The sequence below is a fragment of the Felis catus genome, chromosome B4, assembly GCF_018350175.1.
Source record: "Felis catus isolate Fca126 chromosome B4, F.catus_Fca126_mat1.0, whole genome shotgun sequence".
NCBI classification, from domain to species: Eukaryota; Metazoa; Chordata; class Mammalia; order Carnivora; family Felidae; genus Felis; species Felis catus.
The window spans coordinates 4,676,038-4,689,459 of record NC_058374.1 but is presented as its reverse complement, the minus strand read 5'-3'; the positions used below and the strand labels follow the sequence as shown (position 1 = coordinate 4,689,459).

The 13,422-nt window shown below is 40.2% G+C and overlaps 1 pseudogene; it reads right to left on the bottom strand.

Annotated features, from left to right (window-relative positions):
* Positions 1 to 4,388: 4,388 nt before the first annotated feature.
* On the bottom strand, positions 4,389 to 12,371 carry LOC123386799 (annotated as a pseudogene).
* Positions 12,372 to 13,422: the final 1,051 nt, after the last annotated feature.

Below are 13,422 nucleotides of genomic sequence, written 5' to 3'. Positions count from 1 at the left end.
AAAATTTCACCTCAAAGGACTTCTCATTCATTTTAAGAAATTGCTAGTGTTACTGAAGGATGTGTGTGTGTATGTTCTGGTTGGGAAGTTTGGTAATTCATATTATGGATTTTGATTTTTTTTTTCTCCACGTTGGTAGCTCAGTCAACTCTTCTAGTAATGAAGCAAGTGCTGCTCCAAGATCTCAGATATCAGGTATGAACTGTAGAGCGTATTATGTGTAAATATTTGGATTTTAGTAAAATTTCCTAGATATTAGTAGGATTTGTTTTTACCAAATTCCAGTATTCTTATCAGATTGCTTCTAATTTATGCAAGAAAATGGTATTTATCCAACAGGAGAGTTTCCATCAGATGGCGGTTGACATTTCCATTCATGATCGAGACTTTTTTTTTTTTTGAAATGTGGGATCTGTACACTTATTGCCTCTCAGAGTCTGTTAAAAAAGTCATGAGGTCATGACCGGAGCCGAAGTCAGATGTTTAAGTGACTGAGGCACCCAAGCGCCCCCAAAATGTGTCTATTCTTACATTTCTCTTTTAGCATTTTCTTCTTAAAGCCTGCTGGTGACATTCCAAAAGATATTTTTTTAACCACATATTTTAATTTTAGAAACTGTGATAGGAATTCTGGGAAACCACATGACCTCTCTGAGCTGCAACTGACTATAGTAGAATCCTAAATGGTACTACATGATGGGACAGAATTCCAAAAGTAATCTCAAAGAATGTATGACATTCAGGAATAATCTTATTCTTTTTTTGGGGGGGGGATAATCTTATTTTTGAGATTATTTCATGACCTGAGATTTGTTCAGAGACTGAAAACAAAGAGGTGCCTGGAGAGGTGCCTGGGTGGCTCAGTCGGTCAAGCATCCGTCTTCAGCTCAGGTCACGATCTCACGGTTCATGGGTTTGGGCCCTGAGTCGGGCTCTGCGCTGACAGCTCAAGAGCCTGGAACCTGCTTCGGATTCTGTGTCTTCCTCTCTCTCTGCCCTTCCCCCACTCATGTTTCTTTCTCTCTCTCTCTCTCCCTCAAGAATAAATAAACATTAAAAAATATTTACAAAATTGAAAATAAAGCTATGGACTAAAACCACAATTTGCCTCAGTGGGGTAAATTGAATGTCAACTTAAACTTTATTTTTTTCCACTCTGTTGAGATATAATTAATTTATAGTAAACAACACATACTTAAATTGCAAACTTTGAAAAATTTTGACAGAAGTATGCACTGTGAAACCATCACTGTAATCAAGATACCAAACACTTGCATCTACCTCAAAAGTTACTTCAGGCCCCTGGGCCATCTCTCCCTCTCTCCAACCCTGTTCCAACAATCAATGATCTGTTCTCTGTCATGAGGGATTAGACTGCATTTCCTGAAATCTTAATAAAATTCAATCATAGAGCAGCAATAGTGTTCTGTGTCTTCTTTCACTCAGCCTGGTTATTTTGAGATCCATCTATGTTGTTGTATGTATCTTTTTTTTTAATGTTTCCTTTATTTTTGAGAGACTAAGAGAGACAGAGTGCAAGCGGGGGAGGGGCAGAGAGAGGGGGAGACACAGAACTCGAAGCAGGCTCCAGGCTCTGAGTTGTCAGCACAGAGCCCGACGTGGGGCTTGAATCCACAAGCTGTGAGTTCATGACCTGAGCTAAAGTCGGATGCTTAACTGACTGAGCCACCCAGGTGCCCCCGTTGTTGTATGTATCTAAAGGTTGTTGCATATTGGGACACCTGAGTGGCTCAGTGGATTAAGTACCTTGACTCTTGATTCCGGTTCAGGTCATGATCCCAGGGTCGTGGGATTGAGTCCATATCAGGCTCTGGGATGACAGCATGGAGCCTGCTTGGGATTCTCTCTCTCCCTCTCCCCTGTTCGTGCATGTGCTCTCTCTCTCTCTCTCTCTCTCTCCCTCTCTCTCAAAATAAATAAATAAATAAACATTAAAAAACGTTGTTGCAAATGATTACTGAGTGGTTTTTAACAGAATGAATATACTATGTTTTGTTTACCTATAAGTCTACTAATGGATATTTGGGATGCTTCCAGTGTTTGGCTATTACAAATACAGCTGCTATGAACAGTCGTGTAATAAGTCCTTTTATAAACATTTCCTTCTTTCTTGGGTAAATACCCAGCAATGAAAGGGCTGTTTCTTATGGTGAGTGTATGTTTACCTTGTTTAAGAACATGTCAAACTGTTTCCAACCTCACACACAGTGTATGAGAGAGTCAGGGTTCTACAACATCAGGTCAGCTCTTCTGGCCATTCTAGAAGGTGGCTGGTGGTATCTGACTGTGGTTTGAGTTTGCATTTCCCTACTGACTGATGATATTCATCATCCTCTTGTGTATTTTGGGGGTTTTTACGCATTTGGTGGTATTTTTGTACCTTATTATGTGAAGGACTGTTCAATATTTTGTCCATTTTACTGGGTCATTTGTTTTCCTGTTACTGAATTGTAAGAATTCTTTTTTTTTTTTAATGTTTATTTTTGAGAGAGAGAGCGAGCGAGCGAGACAGCACAAGCATGAGGTAGGGAAGGGCAGAGAAAGAGGGGGACAGATGATCTGAAGTGGGCTCTGTACTGACAGCAGAGAGCCCAATGTGGGGCTCGAATTCACAAATCACAAGATCATGATGTGAGCTGAAGTCAGACACTTTATTTATTTAAAAAAATTTTTTTTAAATGTTTATTCATTTCTGAGAGAGGGACAGAGCATGAGCAGGGGAGGGGCAGAGACAGAGAGCGAGACACAGAATCCTAAGCAGGGTCCAGGCTCTGATCTGTTAGCACAGAGCTCAACATGGGGTTCGAACTCATAAACCATGATTTCATGACCTGAGATGAAGTTGGAAGCTTAACCGACTGAGCCACCCAGGCACCCCTGAAGTCAGACACTTTAAACCAACTGAACCACCAGGCACCCCTAAATTGGAAGAATTCTTTATATAATCTAGAGAGTAGTCCTATGTTTGATAGTTGTATTGCAAATATATTCTCATGCTGTTCACTCCCTTTTTATTTTGATGGTATGGTTTTAATTCTTTTGAAGAAAAATAGTTTTAATTTTAATAAAGTTCAAGCCATCAATTATTTTTTCTTGTGAGATTCAGGTGTGTGTGTGTGTGTGTGTGTGTGTGTGTGTACCCAAAATCCTACAATTTTTATCCTCTCTTACATATTCTTTTAGATATTTTAGTTTTGGATTTTTTATTAATATCTGCCATCCATTCCATGTTTTTAAATGTGTGGTTATGAGCCAAGGGTCTATGTCTAATGCGCTGGTCTTGTTTGTCAAAATGATGTTCTACTTTTCATTGAATTGCCTTGGGATCATCGCCAAAAGTAAATTTACCATATACGTGTAGGTCAACTTCTAAATGGGTGGTTCTGACACGGGGGGCAATTTTGTAGACCTCTTGGGCATCCCTCCTTAGATTTATTCTCAGGCATTTCATGGTGTCTTGTCCTATTTTTTAAAAAGAAATCTTGGATAAATGGTTAAAGTTATAGATGAAACTAAGAGTGGGCACATGGATAGTCCACATATATGGATTTAACAAATATGTTTGTCCTGATTTCTTTTTTTAAATTTTTTTAATGCTTATTTATTTTTGACCGAGAGAGAGAGAGAGAGAGAGAGAGAGAGAGAGAGAGAGAGAGCTTGAGTGGGGATGGGGCAGAAAGAGAGGGAGACACAGAATCGGAAGCAGGCTCCAGGCTCCGAGCTGTCAACACAGAGTCCGGTGCAGGGCTCGAACTCACAGACCATGAGATCATGACCTGAGCCGAAGTCAGACGCTCAACCAACTGAGACACCCGGGCTCCCGTTTGTCCTGATTTCTGATCACTAACTTGCTTTAAATCTTTAAATCTCCAAATCCATGTCTTCCAGCTCCTGGAGAAAGGCTCTGTCTTGCTGCATTTTCTTGGGTTGGTGTTTTTCTAGTTGTTTCCACACGTTGGTTCTTCTCTCAGTTGTTCAATTGGTTGGAGCTTCTTGTTTAGATTCTTTGTTGTTGTTGTTGTTTAATGTTTATTTAATTTTGAGGAGAGAGGGAGGCAGAGTGTGAGCGGGAGAGGGGCAGAGAGAGAGAGAGGGAGACCCAGAATCCGAAGCAGGCTCTGGGCCCTGAGCTGTCAGCACAGAGCCTGAGGCAGGGCTTGAACTCACGAACCATGAGATCACGACCTGAGCTGAAGTCAAACACTTAACCGACTGAGCCACCCAGGCACCCCTTGTTTAGGTTATTGATCTGCCTGTCAGTCTCCGGCTCTCAAGGGGTGAGGTGGCTGAGAAGCAGTCTCATCAGTGATGTGCCACGGGGTGGGGGGGTGGGCAGGAGCACGGCCAATAAGGACTCTTGTCTCTTCTCACTCCTGCTTTTCAGCTTTCCTAGCCTCAAGTTTCCTTTAATATTGAGGGGCTGTTTTTGCTAGTGGCTTTTCATTTCCTGGTTGTGATGTTACGTTCCAAGGTGGTTCCTCCTCGCCTAGCTTAGGGTTGGTGATTGGTTTATTTCCACAAACTGGGCGCCTATAAGCCATTGCAGCTTTATGTTCGTCCCTGGGTACTTCACTTGAACTGCTTGCTAAGTCCTTGTTTTTGCTGGAAATACCCCATCCAAAAATGGGTGCCAAGGAACCCGCCATTTGATGGCTTCAGCATGTGATGGCACATACTTGTGCCACATAGAGCCAGGTTAATGCCCAAACTGGTACCCGATGTTAACATGGAACCTGGGAGGACACGTAGCTTGTTCAAATGCACTTGCCATTTGGGCACCAAGGGACATATTTAGAATCAGAAATAAGTTTGTACTTTGTAACATCCCACGCTTTTTTGTCTCTTCAGCTTTCCAAAGTAGGTAGTACTAATACGTGTCCGTGAGGGCTGTCACACATTGCATCACGACGACCGGTTCCAAAGTCAAACACAGAATCACATTTGGCAAGTGTAAAACCATAATTTGAGCTACGTCATAAAGAGGCCAGTTTTTGGTAACTGAACTCCAGCCTGTTCTCCATTTGTTGCTGTGAACTAATATTGGACAACTGTTGAAACACGTCAATTAAAATTGCTCACAGCTCTCTTTACCAAGAATCTCTAAAAGCCATAAAAACAACATATGTCAGCTTCTAATAAATTGCAATAATTTTTAAATACTCCCTTTATTTACATAGAATATTTACTATTTGCTGTTTTGGCGTTTGTTTCTTTACTCAAATTATCCATGAAATGTTCAATAAAGATAATGTTTATGATCTGATTACTCTTGTAACTCCATAATTCTAAAATGGATTCTGTGGGTCTTTACAGAAGGTCTTATAAAAGGAATGACAAGATAATTGTTTGATTGGCACATGGATGGTAATGACTAGAAAAATGGCGTTGACATAAAGAAACCCATTAAGATATATGGGGCGGTTGGATACAGAAAACAAGTCAGTTATAACAGCAGAAGAGTGATATCTCATTAACCCTCAAAAACAAAAGGAACACTTTTTTTTTTAATTTCCCTAGACACTAAACCAAAAGCTACTGGTTTTTAAACCCATCAGGAAGCTCCTCTCCCTTCCCTACTTGCCTGATAATAAGCCCCAGTCTATGTCAAATCTTGGTACTTACTAGGCTTTTATAGCAGATGAGAAAATAGTAAAGTTAATGTCCCTTAACAGGCATTTCATTTGTACCCGTTTCATTCTGAGTATGACAAATCCATCCAATACACTCAATCTTTACACAAAAATGATTTAAAATGGACGATTAGATGGGCACAGTAATTGAACTTTCCCCCTCGGCTATGAGAAAATCATGTCTCTAGTAATAAAGTCTCTTTAAAACAACTGAATTTCAACACAAAGAATGACCTTAGAGACTGAGGGGTTAATTTCTCATTTAATTTCTCCATTTTCCCTCACTTGTACCCACCATTTGGAGTCTCTCAACCCAGCGTCTGTAATATCTTTTCCCTTAATGTCTGCACTCTGCTACTTTCATGGTGGAAGACAGCCTTGTCCTTTCAGCCCTAGCAGATACATTATTCTACTTCCAAGTAGGTGAACGTGGCCACATATATCCTTTGTAGTTAGTGTGCTATGTGCATTTGACTCTAAATTACGTAGTGGGGGAGTTCTTCACTTTTAAAAGCGTGGGTTCCTGACTTTACTCTTTGATCTTTATAAAGCCATATGGTTTTCCTGACCTTGGATAACGTGAGAGATATTGAGCAATTGAGGATGTGCAGAGGCTGTTGAAAATCTGTCAGGAAATAACAGAGCACTAGGATGAAGGATGGAGACCGCTAGCATGACCACTAGGATGGAGGCCACTAGGATGGAGGCCACTAGGATGGAGGCCACTAGGATGGAGGCCACTAGGATGACCACTAGAATGGAGGCCACTAGGATGGAGACCACTAGGATGGAGACCACTAGGATGGAGACCTCTAGGATGACCACTAGAATGGAGACCACTAGGATGGAGATCACTAGGATGGAGGCCACTAGGATGGAGGCCACTAGGATGACCACTAGGATGGAGACCACTAGGATGGAGACCACTAGGATGACCACTAGGATGGAGACCACTAGGAGGTCCACTAGGTTGGGGCATGGAGACCACTGTCCTCACCACCCAAATCATCTGCATCTCAATTCCTTTGGATGCACCTGCAAGTGATCAGAATTGCTAGCAACAAAACAAAATATCAAACACAGTGCTTGCTTTCCACTGTTGGCATTTCCCCCTGGCTGGTCAGCAGATCACCCATGGGTGGTGGGGGGAGGGCGAAGGCACAACCAAACCGGGTGACTGAGGGAATCTGGGACCCTAAAATCTCCTTTCCTGGGTAGGTGAATAGAATTCAGTTCAATATGTTGAAATTGATTTGTTTAATTAAAATGGTAAGGTCCTCAATTTCAAGGAGTCTAGGAAACCCAATCAAAACTTCTCTTGAGTTCTTTATATTTTTTATCTAATTCTAAATTTTATTTTACTTTAGTATAGCTTCTGTAGTTTTTAGTACAGGAAACTGCAAAATAAACTTTAAAAATTGCGAGAAAGTAGCACTACCCAAATATCAAGTATATACAAAGAATCAGCTTGTTTCGCTCGTCTGTGTAGTTTGGCCAAAGCTGCAGAAGGGCATCCAACTTAGAGTATTTTATGTTTTATTTTTCTATTCTATGAACGGTTGACAATTCTATCTTCTCTGTCCAGAGGAATTGGATAGAAAATATTCACATGACTAAATTTTTGCATATTCTATGCACTTTGTTTTTTCCATGTCCATGCCCAAATACTATTCCCAAAATAAGCCGTAATGTATTTTTCTGAACAAAATCATATAAATGTTATATGGATTTGAGAGTTACTTTATGTGTAGGAACATTAAGAAATTCTTTTGTTTCATATATATATATATATATATATATATATATATATATATATACATACACATATATGCTTATAAAACAGAAAAGAGTATGACTGTGTTTTCCTATTCATTTAGAATTGTTTCTCAAAGCTTCAAAGGCAGGTGGAGAGGTCAAATACCCATATTAGTATTTTCATTTAGTGGCAATTTTTTCATTTCACAGTGAGTAAAATATTTGAGGACTGTGATTCCATGGGTTACTGGTCTCAGGTCAAAAATAGGTGCCATGCACTTTTACAGGCGTTTGCTACATAACCATCCATCTATAATGTACCCTTAATCTTTCCTCTATGCCTTCATGAGTCTCGACAATGAATATGCTATTCGCATGAATTTTGAGGGTCACCTGGATATCATGACTGCCTGGTACGGCCAGAACACAAAAAGTTGTGTTATTCCTATCACACCATAACCAACATCTTCCACGCTTTGCTGAATAAGGGAGCTAAGGGGCTGAAGGCATTTTTGCAATCAGAGGATAGCTTCGTAATTTATGAAATTGTTTTCAAAACTATTAAGGCGTATCAGTTCTAAATAGCTTAGAAAACATTTGGACTCAAAAGCATGTGGTCTAGGAGGGCTTAAGGGACGGTGTCCTTTAAAGGACTCAACACAGATAACTACTGTTAGTGACTGACAGTGCTAGGGACACCTGCTTGGAGGCTCTGTGTACATTTCTAATGGGAATCCTCTTGGGAACATGCACATTGACATTGCTATAAATCCACGGTCTCCCACTTTGGTTAGAGCGAAATACACTGTTATAACCTCTTTGGTTCTCAGTTGGAATGGGGCTACTGATGGCTTTTAGCAGAGAATGGCTCAGCAGTAAACCACTGCCCACAGGCTAATGTGTCTGAGAAAGTGGTTTCAGAAAGTGACAGCAGGAGATGACTGGAAAGAACCAGATGCTCTGGGAAATAATGATGTAGGCGCAACTGTCCCTCCTCCAGCTACACCTGCTCACAAGATGAGAGGCTGATAAACAGTGCGAGGGGAGGCGAGCAGGAAAAATGGTAGGGTTTTCCATTGCTTCAGAATCTGCTGAGGAATATTCCATCTGCCTTTTACAGTTTCTACATCTCATCTCCAGATCAAATTTGATTAACTGCCAACTCAACCTCCAGAATCCACCTGTTGGAAAAAGAAGGTCATATTATGGGCACCCTCAACCAACTGAACCGTGATTTTGCCAATTCAGCAGAAGAAATGGGTTCAATTTTCATCAGACTGTAAGATTCCTCTCAGCTCTGATTTCTGTATACATTCCATATCTCTAAATTCTTTAAACTCAAAAGAATGTCCTTATCAATAAACTAAGTTCAGAGGTTATTTCTTAATAGGTTATTTCTGTGTAGTAAGGTTAATATATGAAATTCTTCATTTTTTTTCTTTCCCTACTGGAAAAATAATGGTCCACAATTTGTCTTGAACTTCAGCTCTGTTTTGTTGGCTATATGAGGCTGTTTCTGGAAATTTCATTGTAAAAATGAAAACATCAGGTATTTGTAGGTATACAAATTTCTAGTAAGTCACTGGGTGAGTGAGTTAGATATTCTCACAAATAATGTAGGGGCCAAGGGACAGGCTGTCCTAAGACGGGCAACTTTGGCATAAAGATTATTTTGAGATAGAAGCAATCAAAATCCAGCAGAGTCAGGAAAAACTCTTCACCTTTCCCTCAACTGTCTAAAAAGAATCTGGACAGAGGACCCGCTCCAGGAAGAGAGCTACCATCACAGATAGCTGCATTATGATAGGAAGCAGGTATGCTGGACAGAGAAGAGCCTAGCAAGGCCACTTGGATCAAGGTCTCTTTGTCCCAAGGTTTCTGCGTGGCTCAGCAAACATTTGTTTACCAAACATTTGCCCTTTTACATCTTCCTGTGGCTTGCATTCCTTACCTTTTAAGTTCCAGGTCTCTACCCCCTTTTCCTTAGTTCAGAATGACATATATACCTCATTTTGCCTGACTGTCTTTGGAATGTTTCCATGTCTGTGTGAATTCCCCATACGTATGAAATTAAATTGGCTTTTCTCCTATGAATCTGTCTCATGTCCATTTGATTTTTAGTCCAGCTAGAAGGACCGTGAGGGGCAGAGGAAGTTCTTCCTTCCCGACAACAGTCATCTGAGATGATATAAAAGAAAGAAAACAAACTACTGCGACATAATTGCTCATGGTCTATGTTAGGTATAGCATGGAAAAAGTGTTTATTAAAAACATTTTTTTAACGTTTATTCATTTTTGAGAGACAGACACACAAAACAAGTGGGGGAGGGGCAGAGAGAGAGAGGGAGACACGGAATCTGAAGCAGGCTCCAGGTTCCAAGCTGTCAACACAGCCTGGCACGGGGCTCAAACTCACGAACCGTGAGATCATGACCTGAGCCGAAGTTGGACACTTAACCGACTGAGCCACCCAGGCACCCCTGGCAAAAGTGTTTTTTAATCACCAGCCATAGTTTCTGCTGTTCTAGCATGTCAGAATGGGGCAATTTGGCCAGAAATGTGTAATAAACACTTTCTTATGCAAGTCTCTTTTATATCACACATATAAAACAGAAGATCAATACAATACAATAATATTTCTAAGATGTTGTTACGAAGGCTGGCCAAATACCTTTCGTTGTCATTAAAATTATAACAAACCTAGCATCCATCATGTTATAATGTCTCATTTTTAAAGAATGTGGAATCAGAATTAATAGGTTTTGAGCATTGTCTATTGCTCTGCAGTAAATTATTCCGAGATCTATGTACCTCTTTCCCAGAGGCTTTCTATAAAGAGAAAGAAATGCAAAATGTGTAGAGTCTCTTGGTTCAGAGATGTATAAGCCTCTATTCTATGTTTTCATTAGAGAACAGTGAAAAATACAGTCTCTTGGTGCCTCATTAAGGGAGTTTCAATCAGACGTTATCTTTGTACTGGCCTCAGATTAAATAAGGGAATTGTGACTAGACGGCTCCCATGACTGATCAGTGAGATTAATGGTATCGAATGGGGTCAGGTGTCCCTTTCCCAGCACATCCCTCTTATAAAAAGCTGTCAGCTGGTCTTCTGCATTAAACTGAGCCTTGAGCTGTGGGCAAACCCCTGCCCCTACCCCTTTGACTGTATGAGCACGCAGATTTTGTGGGTGGGGGCCAGGAGCAGCTCTCCTGAGGTGAGCACAAAAAGCGGCAGGAACAACTTCGAAGAGTTACCACCGTCGCCTTGAAGAGGCACCACCTAACAGACTATTGAACGGACTCTTTGTCTCTTCGTATCTTGAAACACTCTTCTCAAAGAAAGTCCTGGCCAGTCGGTGAAGAAGATCCCTAATTTTGCCAAATCCTAAAACGGCGCATGTACAAATTCATTTAAAGTTTTATGTGATTCGTTACGGAGTTGGTGCTGTCATGCCGTCGTCATGAACTATATTGGTTGGCAAACTAACAGGGCACATTCTAATGCTGAGATAGAGGGTACCATTAGGGCACTCCCCATATGTGCAAATGCAGCTTTTGATCATCTCCTTTCCTACCTTCCTTGCTTTTATCTCATAAAGTCACATTCACTCACCCCGCACTACGACCAAACACCGAACCCTGTGACTTTTGAGCCTTACGATACTGAAGGAACAAAATATTGATGCTGGGGATTATTTAAAGAGATATAATTGTTCAGAGAAAATTGCTTGAAAGATGACATTCCTCCTAAAATCTCTATTTATAACAATTTGTAATCTTCTTTCTAGCTAATTTCATCCAGGTGTGACTGTCCTCATTCATTATTACCATTGGCACTTTTAAACTCGGTGGGATTTATTTTATTCCTATCAATAATTATTATTCACGTGGGCATTCACAGTGAAATTCATTCTAATGGGATTCATTAATTTATGGAGGATGTTCTCGAGTCTTCAGGCAAAAACTTAACAATTATTTCATTTCCTACTTTTAAAAATGAAATTCATACGCAGTTAATAATGTAATTAGTACAGTGTCTGAAAGACGTCAGAATTCGCTGCAGCCCTATGGAAGGCAGCAAGTTACCTCTTTTGAAGAATGGGTTAATATGCAGTAAGAAATAAAATACTCATCCAGCTTTAAATTCTACTCAAAACCATAAAGCCTGGAGCTTCAATATTAAATAATGACTTTATTGCTTTGCCTAAACCATTTTTCCCTTTTCTCCAATAATTTTTTTTGTATTTTATTTTTTAATTCACCGAAATCATAGAAAATAACTCCAGATCTGTAAGCCTAAGGTGGTAATTTTAAAACTAGTTGAAGGGAAGGTTTAAATTACTCATGTTCTTGTTCACTTGTTATTGTTCTTTGGGAAACAAAGGCAAGGAGGGGACAGTCGGGATCATTGGGCCCAATTTACTGGGGAGACGAACCAGCTCGTGCCCGGGAAGACGTGGCCGGTGAGGGGCAGAGTGGACAGCCAGGCCTTCTCGTCCAGAGCAGGGCCTGACCCCCAGCCTGTGTCCTCGCCGACTGTAATATTAACTTATTCTCGGGGTTCTTCAGACGGGCTTTTCTCTCTATGTAAATGTAAAGTTAAAAATGCAAATTTCTCGGTTAATAAAAGGCCTGTTGTTAAAATCTGCCTTCCACTTTAAAAACTGTGGAATTATGGGGCGCCTGGGTGGCGCAGTCGGTTAAGCGTCCGGCTTCAGCCAGGTCACGATCTCGCGGTCCGTGAGTTCGAGCCCCGCGTCAGGCTCTGGGCTGATGGCTCAGAGCCTGGAGCCTGTTTCCGATTCTGTGTCTCCCTCTCTCTCTGCCCCTCCCCCGTTCATGCTCTGTCTCTCTCTGTCCCAAAAATAAATAAACGTTGGGGAAAAAAAAATTAAAAAAATAAAAAAAACCTGTGGAATTAGGAAATCTAGTAAGTTGGCATAATTTGTGTGTGGCAATACCCATGGCTCCCTGGCCTGGCCCCCAACTTATTTCCACGGATGTCGTCTTCTCAGACACTGAGATCTAAACGGGATCACTCCGAAGGCCTGAAGGTGGGTCCCTCTCAAAAGTATCTGCAATTCTGAAGATGCAATCTTCTTTGAGGAATGCCTCTATAGTGATGGCATGTCAGATAGTCATGTCTGTAATTCAGATGAAAAGTCCTGCCTGTGGTGTCCGCCATTTTGCCACATACACTTATTCATCCGCTGTTGACATCCTATCTTGTTTTCCAAAAGGATTCGTGGCCCTACCACAGCCCAAAGGAGCCCAGTGTTTCTGCACAGGTTTAGGCAAGCCTTCTGCAACATTTAGAGACTTAAGGACATCACGAGGTATGAAGCATCTAGATATTTTTAGTCATTAAGTAGTACTAAGAGCTACAGGACTGTCCCTATGGCATAAATATAGAAAAAAGGATGAATAAGTTATGAAAACCACAGGCAAAAAAAAAAAGTACAGTTAAAGAAAAATAACTACAAAGAGTAAGAAAAATGGCTAAGTATCCAAATGGCCATGATAAAAAAGAAAAAAAGTTCTGCTTATACAAAAATCGATTCAAAGCCACATACTCGTCTAATAAGCTCCTTTATACTAATACGTACCAACATTTTGTCTCTCTTAGTAAATGTTAATGCAATGCAAATGGTATTTCTCTATTTTAAATAAATGTACTCCTCTTGACTATAAATTAATAGAAATAGATCCAATTATAAGAGCTTAAAATATCCCCTGTTTTTGTTTTTAACCAACTTCTAAATTTTATAAATATTAAAATCTAGGAAGAAAACAGAATACATTATTGGGTCAATATCTTACCATAAACATCTCGAATTAATTATTAACTTCCTACAATCAACTAATTTATTTTGATACACTAACACATAAAGGGCTCCACATAAATTATTGTTAATTACATCAATTTCATCTCTAATGCCATATATTTTCCATTGAGCTTTAATTAGAGCTATTTATATGTGTGCTATTATAAACATATTACATATTAGTGTTTTTT